General features: G+C 40.1%; 1 long non-coding RNA gene across 1 annotated transcript in view; it reads right to left on the bottom strand.

Annotated features, from left to right (window-relative positions):
• Window positions 1-681: 681 nt before the first annotated feature.
• The window catches only part of LOC122495456, a 32959-nt gene continuing 20213 nt past the window's right edge, over window positions 682-13427 (bottom strand). Inside the window, exon 6 of the long non-coding RNA XR_006300464.1 lies at window positions 682-808. This is a non-coding gene — a long non-coding RNA (uncharacterized LOC122495456). The remainder of the gene's footprint in view (window positions 809-13427) is intronic.

The raw sequence follows: 13427 nt of genomic DNA, 5'->3' as shown, positions 1-13427 counted from the left end.
TGTCTTCACTTTTCCAGGCTGTTTATTTTTTGCTGGTGCATCAACAAATACAAAAGTTTAAGGGAGCCATTTCTTATTCATTCCCATCTCTTTGATTTATCACTTCCTGTTCCATAAATTTCCAGTCTCTACTTCACACAAATAAAAGATGCCGTAACTCATGTAGTTTGTCAGCCAAATCCCAGTTTTAGAGAAGAATGAATATTATCCAAGGTCATCTGAAGAGGTCCCCACTGTAAAAGGTGCGGTGTCAGGTGAACCCCCAATCTCCCAAATCTGCGGGTGGCCACTCCACAAGAATCACCTTCCTCTTCCAAAAACATATGAGAGCTTCCAAGCTGTAACTGGCAGAATCAGCACCCTTCAAGGTGGGCAGGAACCTCTAGACTGCAGGTACAAGTCTTTCTCCCTCTGTTTTACCCAAAATTTATGGAGCCATACATCACAGAGAAATGAAATATAAATGAATCTTTGGGAACTCTCATGAGGCAGAAATCTCCCAAGTTGTCCTGACGATTTAGTTCACATTTATCTAGCCCCATAATTCACAAACCATAAACGCTGTTTGTACAATGCTTCTTTCTCAAAGCTCATATATGTCATGTTTGTTTGTGATATCTTAGTTATGCACACTTCAACTTCCTCTGAATTTTATGCATTGGCTAGCCAAGCACACCCGCCTCAGTGTTTGTTTCCGACACAATCCGTCTGGCCCTTCGTTATGTATTGACTTCATGTTTCTTCTTCAGAAGTCCTAAAGCAGAAAGTCCCAGACTTCTTCACATATAGGGTGGCTCTATCTCCAAGCCTGGAGAGACCAAAGCTACAGTGAGCCTACCAAGGAAAAAATCATATACCTCATTCTTGGTGTCAAAGGTTTCATCAGCCAAGGCCACACAGAATGCTACTCACAGACAGAGAAATCTAGATACAAATAATAAAAGTAGCATATTGGTCAGGAAACTGAGGTGAAACAAGAGTTCTACCATGCCTGATAGTTTGTGATTGGGACCTAGGGTAGGCATCATTCTCTCTCCCTTTGAATAGTTTCTGGTGTCACCAGTGAGACCCTTCACATTGTAAGATAGACTCCACCAGCTCCCCATCCTGAAGACATGCTTCTTCACAGAGTTGTTCTTCTGGAGAAACTCCTGGGATTGGAAGCCCTGGTTCAACCCAAAGGACAGTCCCCATGTGTCCAGTGTAGGGAAAATGGTAGGTACCAGATTCATTTTTAAATCATGATGAAGCACGGGAAAAGTTAAGATGGGCAAAGTGGTCTTATTCATTGTGCACACATGTCACATCATACATAGCTTCCTTCTTTAGACAAGATGCTCTCAGACCATTTAGACAAACTCATGAATTTGAATATTTTCATTTGTTTTTTGTAGTTCCCACTGCTTACACCTTATTTTTTCCATTTTTATGACAAAATTATTTTCTTAGATGTTGCCAAGGGTCTCATTTATTTTCCTCCAAAAATTATCTATGTATTCTTCCATACTTATAGAAAGCCACTCTTTTCAATTCACTCATCTTTTTTTGTTGTTGTTCACCCTCCATTCTTACTGTGAACTTGGCCTCTTCCATAAACATGCCTACTTAAACATTGACTGTGAATGGCATGGTCTCTCCTCACCTTTCTAAACTGTATTGGACCCTCAAGGTATATTTCAAATCCCAGATTTTTCACCTAGGTGTCTAAGATACTAACCAGTGTTGATCTCGTCACATAGGAACTGTCCATAGCATCACAGCATGAACCACAACACATGAGTTTGTGTTATATTGCCCCATTGCCCAACTAGAAACCTATGACCTTCTCCTAACAGTAAGCACAGACTTAGGCACAAAACAAGCATGCAATAAACACTTAAACTGAACACAAGTGGCCATAGAAAAATTAGAAATGTGGACACACTCAAGAAATTTTCATTTATTCGTATATATATCCAAAAATGTTTATGAAGTCCCTAAACTCCTGTGGTAGGCAGCAGGAAAACAAACACACATAGGTCATAATCACTGTTCCCTAAAGATCTAGTGGGAAGAATACAAATGTGAACAAAGAATGCATTAATGTGCCGCCACATTCTGTGTAGAAATGATTAAAGGGAACAGTAGAAGCACAGTGGAGAGAGTGATCAGTTCCGACCTGACTTAGAATTGAAGCGATGATTTAGCTGGATTTTGAAAAAATGACTAAGATGGAGAAGGAGAAAGGGAAAATGTTCTGGATAAAGGGAGAAGTTTGAACAAAGTCAGGATATAATATTAACAATTGGGGCACCTGGGTGGCTCAGTTAGTTGAGCATCCAACTTTTGATTTCAGCCTAGGTCATGATCCCAGGGTCTTAGGATCGAGCCCAACATCAGGCTCCACACTAAGCATGGGGCCTGCGTGAGATTCTCTCTCTTTCTTTCTCTTCCCCTCTGTCCCACTCACGTTTTCTTTCTCCCTCTAAAAAACTTTTTAAAAATATTAACAATCTGTAAGGATGTTAATTCAGTAAGTATGATATAGGGTCTAGCAATTACCTTCTTAAACAAGCATCCCCTGGGTAATTCTGATGCAGGCAGACCCAGAACCATACATGGACCCAGAGGAACATCAGTCCACATTCTACTTCTTGAAAAACTTGCTAAGAAACATTGGATAGTGGGTAAACATCCTCTGTGCCTCATTTGGTGAGAGAGAAGATCCACTCTGGTGTGGACAGGTCTCGCCTCTACATCCCTGCTTGAGTGAACCGCCCAAGATATGAATCTGGATATTACCTCTAGTTTATAATCCTTCAGCGACATCCACTGACCAAAGACTGCCCAAGGCTTTAGTAGAGCATCCCTGGCCTCACATGAATTGGCCCTTTCCCTGGCCTCGCCTCTAGTCTCACTGCTCAAACTCTACCTTATGATTATATCAAATGTCATGCCTTGTGCTGCTGTTTATCATTGTTATGAAGTCATTAAAATTTAAAACACATATAAAGGGCTTTCTGTGGAGAATATCCAATTAAATAAGATTATTGTCCTTATACAAGCATAGGATCAATTTAAGTGTTAAAAATTAAATACCAGAGCACTTTCCTTTTGTCTACAGGATGTTAAACTGTCTCATAAATGCAGTGAAACCAAAGGAGTTCAAAATTCTGAGAGAAGGTTAAAAGGTATCCCATGAAACAAGAACAGAGTCGCCAAAAGTATTCTAATCCCCCATCCTAACAAATGTATGTACACACACACACACACATATATGCGTGCACACATACACACACACACAGATGTCTCATACCACTGGAGGGCATCCTGGAATCTGTGCATCACCAAAATATTCAGTGATAAAGACATTTTCTTCCTGGCACATTAGAGAGAGAAACTGAGACCAGACAGCTAGTAAGATAAGACACACTCTCCCTTCAGGAGCACATGCTGCTTTGGCAAACACAAATATCACTCACTCACACACACATGTACTCAAGCCTGCGCATAATTCTCTTGACAACTCCAACTTATAACATTAGCATATGAATGCCGAGGCTTACAGTGATATTCGCCCACCAAATGGAATTTATAATATAAATGCAGTAAAAAGTATCTGAAAGATTACTCTTCGGTCTGAATTGAGTCTGTCAGAGCTTGTATGTAAAATATATGTAATATCTGTATAGAACCCAGTGTAAATATATTCTCCCCGCATGCTCCCACAGAGAAAAGCTGAGATGGTTAGGACAATACTAAATTCATACCTCCTTCCCAAATAATGCATAAAATAAATGGCTCCAATTCCCCAGCTTTATGCGTGTGCGTCTCCCCATTTCCAATATTTCACGTGTATTAGGCCAAATGTGAGTTTTTTCAAAGTCGCTCTGTCTTCATTTTATTTTTGTGAGAGGTCCTTTTCCCAGCTGCCAAGAATTATTCACAACTCCAGGAGGAAGAGTCTACAATTGTACCCATAATCTACTCAAACAAGAGCCAGAAATTATTAGTATACGTGACACGTCTTTCCCAGTGGATTATAAGTTCCTCAAAGGGAATGACACTGACGTGTTTATTTTTAAAGTCATGTCATCTTTTAAGTCCTGTGCCTGAAAAAGCAACAATTTATTATTTCCTGTGATTCTGCATGCTGGCGGGTGGTTCCTGTCGGCCTCTACCTGGACTCACTCAAGCCGTCCCATTCATCTAGAACGGCTGGCGGGGCCGGCAGTATCTGGCTTCACTCACAGGTCTGGCAGGAAGCGCCCCGGGTCAGCTGGGTTTCCTTTGTCCTCTTCCTCATGGCCCCTTGTCCTCTGGTTGGCTAGACTTGCTCCCTTACACTGTGCCTCAGAGCAACACCGCAGTCACACACCATCACTTCCACCAAGCTCTATTGGCCAAAGCAAGTCAGGAGGTAGCCCCGGTACATGGAGGCGGGTGGGGAATAGATACCACCTTGTGGTAGGCGGACGGGCACAGTCACCTGGCAAGGGGGCAGGCCCCCAGACATAAGGGAAGCTTTGGAGCCATCCTTGCAAACAATTTACCACACCAACAGAAACCTGAGACCCACACGGTCGTCAGAGATTTTTTTGTTTAGCTATGCGTTCATTCATCCATCTACCAAATATCAAGAGCCTACAATGTAGCGAGTCCTTGATTTGGTTCTGGAAATAGAGGTGGCAACAAGGAGGAACCAGTTCCTGCTCTCGTGGAATGTATGAAGAGAAAATGAAGGAGCAAGAGAAAGAAAAGTGATAGGCAGCTGTGGGGGGGTGGGGGGGGGGGTGGAGGGAGGTCCTTGCAGAGATATGGCTGCAAATTCTCGGCACCCTTCAGAGTTAAAGGTTTATAAATTTTAAACTGCCTGAATACCTTATTGGAAGTGGGAGACTCAAGCCAGGATACTCTCAAGGGACTCAAGTCACAGTTGCACTCCAAGGGGGTTAGGACTGGAACAGCAAATTTCTATTGAAGTCAGAAGAGTTTGCAGACGCTGGAGGGACCGGCTCAGTTTTTCGTATGAAAGACTCCGAGACCACTGATCAGTTAAGGTCTGGTAGAAAACAGAAAGCAAACTCAGAGGGAATTGGGGGAGAATTAATGAAGAGACCACATATATTCATAGGGGCAAATTTAAAAGAAACTACAGGAGATACTTAGATACCCAAGGACACACAATGGGAGGAAGATTTTAGCTAGCCCTGAAGCAACAGAAAGAGGAAATGTTTTCCTTTTGGTGAGGTTTTTTTTATTTGGATAAATGTATTTGAATTGAGCACTTCAAGATAACAGCAAAATCTTGAGAAATTCCACACCTCAACTACCAGATTCTTTTTATTTGTATCTCTTAGGAGATTTAATTTTTATTTCTTCCACATTATACTTATACATACACATTTGTTTCTCCCAGTACACAGTGAGCATCCTGAAATCCAAATGCATTTTTAAAAAATTAGTCTCTGAATCTTCACAAAGTTTGGCTCACTAGGTACTAATATTAAATATACATTTGGTTAGAAAATGGTTGACTTTATCCTCACTCTTTCACTAAAAGGGAAAAAAAATTACCTTTAGGATACCTGGAGGCTCAGTCGGTTGACCGTCCGACTCAATTTCAGCTCAGGTCATGATCCCAGGGTCATAGGATTGAGCCCGAAGTTAGGCTCCACGCTAGGCATGGAGCCTGTTTAGGATTCTCTCTTCCTCTCTCTCTCTCTCTTTCTCTGCTCCTCTCCCCTGTTCATGTTCTCACTCTCCCTCTAAAAAATTTTTTTTAATATTAACAATCTACAAGGATGTTAATTCAGTAAGTATGATATAGGGTCTAGCAATTACCTTCTTAAACAAGCATCCCCTGGGTAATTCTGATGCAGGCAGACCCAGAACCATACATGGACCCAGAGGAACATCAGTCCACATTCTACTTCTTGAAAAACTTGCTAAGAACATTGGATAGTGGGTAAACATCTTCTGTGCCTCATTTGGTGAGAGAGAAGATCCACTCTGGTGTGGACAGGTCTCGCCTCTACATCCCTGCTTGAGTGAACCGCCCAAGATATGAATCTGGATATTACCTCTAGTTTACACTCCTTCAGCGACATCCGCTGACCAAAGACTGCCCAAGGCTTTAGTAGAGCATCCCTGGCCTCACATGAATTGGCCCTTTCCCTGGCCTCGCCTCTAGTCTCACTGCTCAAACTCTACCTTATGATTATATCAAATGTCATGCCTTGTGCTGCTGTTTATCATTGTTATGAAGTCATTAAAATTTAAAACACATATAAAGGGCTTTCTGTGGAGAATATCCAATTAAATAAGATTATTGTCCTTATACAAGTATAGGATCAATTTAAGTGTTAAGAATGAAATACCAGAGCACTTTCCTTTTGTCTACTGAACGTTACATTGTCCCATAAATGCAATGAAACCAAAGGAGTCATGAACTCCTGGTTGTGGAATCGAGCCCTGCGACAGGCTCCATGTTGGGCATACAGCCAGCTTAATACTCTCTCTCCCTCTCCCCCTCCCCAACTTGTGCTCACTTTCTCTCTCTCTCTCTCTCTCTCTCTCTCAAAAGAAAAAAGAACTTTTGAAGAAATGCTTTTAACAAAAACCAGATGAGAGCTAGAGGTGTGGAAGAGAGCACTCTCAACAAGACGTACAGCCGTGGAAGAAGCCACTGCCAGAAGAGCAATTCCAAGACACAGAAGTAGCAGGGTAACCCAACCTTTTCTCTCTTCCTGCCCTTTTCTCTTCTGCCCTCCCCTCATTGGTCAGATCCAACCAGAAATCTGAGGGCATGGAATCCTCCACACCAGTACGCCCACTAAATCATGGGTCAGCCATGATACCACTACACAAAACAGAGTAATGAAAGGAGCTGGAACTTGAGAGGTACAGAAGTGACAATTTTACTATTGAAGTCTTGAGCTTAAGACGCCTGCAGCCCATCTGATCATGGACCTCCTGTAGGTATGAACCTGGAATTCAGGGGCCACAATGTAGCTACAGATCAGGATTTGAAAATAATCAGCTTAAAATGGTTGCTACAGCCATATGAATGTAACATGGTCCAGACCAAGTACGTAGAGAGACAAAAGAACAAAATCAAAATTCCAGTTCTGGCATAGTAAGGACATATAAATGGAGCGAGGACGGCAATAGACAAAGACAATGAGATAAGTTAGAAGAGAACATGAGAAAAATGAAATCTGGAAATTCAAAGGAAAAGAGTGTTTCAAGAAGTTAATCACCAATGTTGAATGTGATAGTTTAACCAGAAAAGAAATGACTGAATTTGGTAATTAAAAGGCCACTGCTGATCTGCATACATACAAAATGATGTCCTCCAAAAGGCTCCTGCAGCTGGTATTATTTGACTAAACAAAGTTTAGATTTGTGTTCATTATATCCGTAGATGACTCCTTATTGAATATGATTACTAATAATTGAAACAATAGCTCACAAGAGCCACACTAAGCATGGAGCCTATTTGGGACTCTCTCTCTCTCTCTTTCTCTCTCTCTCTCTCTCTCTCTCTCTCTCTCTCCCTTTGCCCCTCTCCCCTGTTCATGCCAGTTTAAGGGGTGCCTGGGTGGCTCAGTTGGTTAAGCATCCAACTCTTGGTTTCAGTTAAGGTCTTGATCTCACAGTTGGTGAGTTTGAGCCCCCCATCAGACTCCATGCTGTCAGCACGGAACCTGCTTGGGATTTTCTCTCTCTCTGCTCCTCCCCTGCTTCCTCTCTCTCTCTCTCTCTTTCTCAAAATAAATAAATAAACTTTTTTAAATGGCCAGCTTAAAAATACATGCATACATACATACATACATACAAGACAGGTGCAAGGCATATACCTAGGTACCAAACATAAATATATATCTATGGGAAATAAATAAACATAAGCAAGGAAGAAAACTATTTAAATAATATATAATTTTATATCAATAAGACTGTTATTATCATAGCTATTGCTATTATGTTCTATACTATTCAAAATGATTTACTAAGATACCAACATATGACCCCTAAAATAATAATTCTTTTTATTGTATTTTGATCAATTCACGGTACACATAAGGGAAAATAACATGGTTTAGCATAGGTGAACTGCTGTAATTGTCTATGCAGATTACTGCATCATGTAGAACACATAGGACACTTTAGATAGTTCCCTTGCTCCTGCTGTATATAATCTTCTTATTTCAAAATTTCCAAAAATGTCTCGTTTAATTCTCTGCCCTCTTTGAATTTCTCTCAAAATAACTTATTCTTCACAAACCTGGAGAGCCCTGGAGTTTTTTCCATACATTTTAAAGACTAGGATGGAAGGGATAAAGGACACGGAGGGATGGGAAAGAGAGGATGCCACATGAATGTAATAGAGGCGTCAGAGGGAGCCCCTTGCCCCTTGGAGAGGGAGGCTTACTTGGCCTGAACCCCAGCTTACTCCTCAGCTACCGGAAGTCTGATGATCACCCTGTAACTGCTGCCCATCTCCAGGGATCCTACCAGCATCATCCTCATCTCCAAGCACTTCATCAGTTTTGAAAGAATTCGTTCAAGCTGCATATGGTTGTGGGGACGGGCCACGTCACAACCTCCTGCCATCCCCTCCCTACATGCCCTTGCTTCCTACCTTCTCGCTCAGAAGCGTTTGCTGTACCCCAGCCCTGGCCCTCTATGTTCTTCCAGACAGAGTAGCTTTCCCTTTCTTCTGAAATCTTAACACGAGAGGAGGGGTGGAGCTCAACTTCTATCAAACTCGCTTAGCCAGACTCATGGAGGCTCTTAGCAGATCCCAGGCCTAACACTAACATGACCAACTATCTCTCAGCAGCAGAGAAGGTAGAGATAACATGTCCGTCACATATAGCTTTTCAACATTACAGTACACCACAGTTGTGTGGTTATACAGCTCGCTCCAGATCAAATTCTGTCCCCTAAAATAGAACGTAGTCTTGGAGAGAAAGTCTAGCAAAGAGAGAGTTGGTCTTTGTGAAAAGCTTGAGACGTATTCTCCACAAGCATCTTATGTAAACATTCCAGTGCAATTTCTACAAGAAAGTATACCTAAGCTACCAGAAAAGGTTGGAAATCCAGGAAGGGAAATTAAAAAGCCATGTGCTTCTTAAATTTATTTCCTGAACCCTCAAATGTGTTAATGAGGCAAGAAGTGAAAACAGCCAGGTCAGGTTCCCCCTTCTTCTACTGAAATGTTATCACAATTTAGCATAAGAGAAAGGGGGCGTGCCTGTGATATGCTAATGACTTCCAACTGGGAAACGTGTGAGTTTCTAGACTTTGGGAAAAACTCATTAAGCCTTTAGCCTAAGAAAGAAGTTCATTTTGGTCTTTCCTAAAAACTAGATCCTTCCTTATCCTTGCCCATGTCCTGTTCTTATATGCTCCAGGAATTCTCCCTGTAATTTGTTATTTTCTCCTGTAAACCAAGCTTTGTTTTGCTTCCCTGCTGGGCTTTTTTTTTTTTTTTATTTTGTTTTTGTCTTTTGAAAAAGAGAGAATTGACCTCCATAGTCACCTTGAATCCCTTATACTCTAGCACTCCTCCTTTAGGATTGGGGAGAACTACGATACAAGATATGATTTTGTAAAAGCTTCTATAAGGGGAGAGATTGCCACTTCAGCCACATTTTTTAACATCTTATTGATGAGGGAGCTTAGGGCAAGCTGAGGGAAAATACAGGCTGACAGCTCCACCGTCCACCCCCAGGTGAAATATGTGTGATATTCCTTGGACACTCCTGGCTACCCAGGAGCAAGGAAAGGGGTTTAAGTACTTGCCATGGTAATGTGGGAAACTAAGGCAAATGAAAAATTAGTTGCCTTACTGCCTATAACCGATAGACAAGTCCTTGAAACTGGCAGAGCGACCTCGCTCTAGAAGCTCAGCTGCCTCAATGATGACCCTTTGCTAGGGGCAAAAGTGAATCTTAGCTTAACATTATCCCAACCTCAAGGATCCTGAAGTCTACTTCCTTTATCTCAGCTCTCGCAAGATATATATTGGCAATCATACTCCAAGCGTATGGCCCTCCGATATACATCTGTAGCGTCTCATGACTGAGGTTTCATTAAACGGCAATATGTGGCATTTCCCTAGCAACAGCTACCCCCTCAAGGTCCTGGAAACCTTGTTTCCAAAATATCTTAGAGACCTACTCTAGCCCTAACCCCCTCCCTACCTGAGGGTATACAAGGGTTACCCGCCAAGACCCCAGTGCAGCTCTTCCTGCTCATGGGTCCTGTCCCTGTGTTTTAATAAAATCACCTTTTGGGGCGCCTGAGTGGCTCAGTCGGTTAAGTGTCCGACTTCAGGTCAGGATCTCACGGGTTGTGGGTTCGAGCTCCACGTCAGGTTCTGTGCTGACAGCTCAGAGCCTGGAGCCTGCTTCGGATTCTGTGTCTCCCTCTCTCTCTGCCCCTCCCCCATTCACTCTCTGTCTCTCTCTCTCTCTCAAAAATAAATAAATGTTTTAAAAAAATTTTTTTAATAAAAAAAAATAAAATCACCTTTTGCACCAAAGACGTTTTCAAGAATTCTTTCTTGGCCATCAGCTCCGGCCCCCACAAACCCCCCATCACTCCAAAACTTCATCACTATTATGATGGGAAAGAGTGAAAACCTAACAGCTAATGAGTATCTATTTGCCCAAAGGCCTACACTGTTTTTTGAAGCCCTAATCTCTTAGCTTTCTGATAATAAAAAGTTCTTTCTTGTAATCAATCTGTCATTGTGTTTTTAATTGGATCCTTTTCTTCTCCCCAAACATTTGTGTTCCTAAGATTGCAGACATGGACAAGTGGGCTTCTCACTCTATGCTCTATTCCCCTATAATTTTATCTAAAAGTGTGTGTGTGTGTGTGTGTGTGTGTTAAAGTCTAAAGCTCTGGAGAAGTGAAGGGTTTGAGAAATAAGTTTAGGAAGTATCAATTTAAAGAATTGAAATGACATAAAGTATGTTTCTTCTAACAAAAAAAATAATTATATTAGAAATTGGTAGTATAATATAATTTAAAAGTCCTCAAAATTTTGAAAAAATTAAAACAAGTCAAAGAAAAAATAGACAAATCCCTTGAAAATACAACCTATTGAGATTATCAGCAAAAAGGGGATGGGGGAATTCTGAAGAGTACTCTTCTTATTTTAAAAATCAAATCTGTAATTTCAAACTTTCTACAAAAAAAAAATTTCAAGCCTAGATGGATTAATTGGTACATTCTTCAACATTAACGTAAAAAAACCACCAATCATACACTGATCCAGAAAATAAAAAATGAGGAAACAGCACTATCTGTTTATTTTATAAGGCCAGCATTAAATTTAATACCATGATCTTCCAAAGACATTTTGAAATAGGAATACCACAGACCAATCTCTCTTCTGAACACAAGTATAAAACTCATTTATATTAGCAAAGAAACCAAAGCTATATATGTATAAAAAGACAATATATCGTGGCAAACTGGTGTTTATACCAAGAATGCAAGGTTATTTTAACACCATAAAATTAATCAATCAGTAAAAATGACCATCTCAACAGACTAAAGAAGAAAAATTGCTTAAAAAATATGCATTATTGGCAAAATTAAATTTCTCAATAATTGTATTAAATTTAAAAATCAAACTGAAGTAAATCAAAAGAAGCCTCAGAAGCTAGTGATCATGTAATAACATGGAATATACATTTCCAAAAAATTAAAAATCATAATAATGATGAAATGTTGAAAACATTTCCATGCAATCAAGAATGAGACAATGCTGGGACACCTAGGTGGCTCAGTCGGTTAAGTGTCTGACTTGATTTCAGCTCAGATCATGATGTCACCATCATGAGACTGAGCACTGCATTGGGCTCTGCATGGGCATGGAACCTGCTTAAGATTCTCTCTCCCTCTCTCTCTCTCTCTCTCTCTCTCAAAAAATGAAATGAAGAATGAGACAATGACACTTTCTATTACTTCATTTCAATCATTTGCTGGAAAAAGTAGCTAATGCAATATGACAAAAAATACATATACAAATAATGATTTTAAAAGGAGTAATAAAACATTAGTTGCCTAAAGACAAGTTATTATATATGTGGAATATCCAAAAGAATATGCAGATAAACTATAAGAATTAATAAGTGAATTTAACAAGGTCACTGGATGAAAGTTTGTTTTGGATAAAGAGAACATAACTGTATTTCTAAAATTAATAATAGAAAATTAAATGTTAAAAATGATATCACTAACAGAAGCACCAAAAACATCAAATACCTAGCAATAATTTTATTAAAATATGTGTAAAACGTCCTCCCGGGAAACTATAAACTTTACTGAGATAAATTTAAAAAGGCCTACTTAATGGCAGAACATATATAGATTAAAAGGTTCACTTTGGTAGAATTATTAGTTTCCTCAAACTGATCCATAGATATTCTGTGGATTCTGTCAAAAGCCAAAAAACAAAACAAAAAATCCTTTGTGTGGAAATTGACAAACTGTACATCTACACAATTCAAAACAGCTAACAATAGCATAAAATAATCTTGAATAAGAACAAAGTTGGAGGGCTTGCTATATATGAAGACTCATTATAAAGCTACAGTAACTGATGGAACTAGAGTGTATTATGCTAAGTCAGTCAGAGAAAGATGAATATCACATGATTTCACTCAGATGTGGAAATTAAGAAACAAAACAGATGAACATAGGAGAAGGGAAGCAAAAATAAGATAAAAACAGAGAGGGAGGCAAACCATAAGAGACTCTTAAAAATACAGAGAACAAACTGAGGCTTACCAGAGGGATGTCGGGTGGGGAGAGGGAAAAATGGGTGAAGGGCATTAAGGAGGGCACTTGTTGGGATGAGCACTGGGTGTTGTAAGTGATGGATCACTAAATTCTACCTCTGAAGTCATTATTACACTGTATGTTAACTAACTTGAATTTAAATTTTAAAAAATAGGGGCGCCTGGGTGGCTCAGTCGGTTAAGCGTCCGACTTCAGCCCGGGTCACGATCTCGCGGTCCGTGAGTTCGAGCCCCGCGTCAGGCTCTGGGCTGATGGCTCAGAGCCTGGAGCCTGCTTCCGATTCTATATCTCCCTCTCTCTCTGCCTCTCCCCCGTTCATGCTCTGTCTCTCTCTTTGTCTCAAAAATAAATAAACGTTAAAAAAAAAACTTTTAAAAATAAAAAAAAAATAAATTTTAAAAAATAATAGATAACTATAAATAAAACTACAGTATGTAAAATATTATAGACCAACAGAAAAAATATAAAATGTAAAATTATATCCACATATATATAGTCACTTGATTTATAATAAGGCCAATAAGTTTAAATCACTATAAAAGGATTAAGGGGTGCCTAGGTGGCTCACTCTTTTCAACACCCAACTCTTGATTTCTGCTCAGGTCATGATCTCATGGTTCATG

Source organism: Prionailurus bengalensis, chromosome F2 (assembly GCF_016509475.1).
Source record: "Prionailurus bengalensis isolate Pbe53 chromosome F2, Fcat_Pben_1.1_paternal_pri, whole genome shotgun sequence".
NCBI classification, from domain to species: Eukaryota; Metazoa; Chordata; class Mammalia; order Carnivora; family Felidae; genus Prionailurus; species Prionailurus bengalensis.
The sequence above is the reverse complement of the archived record's forward strand: the minus strand, read 5'-3'. Positions and strand labels throughout refer to the sequence as shown.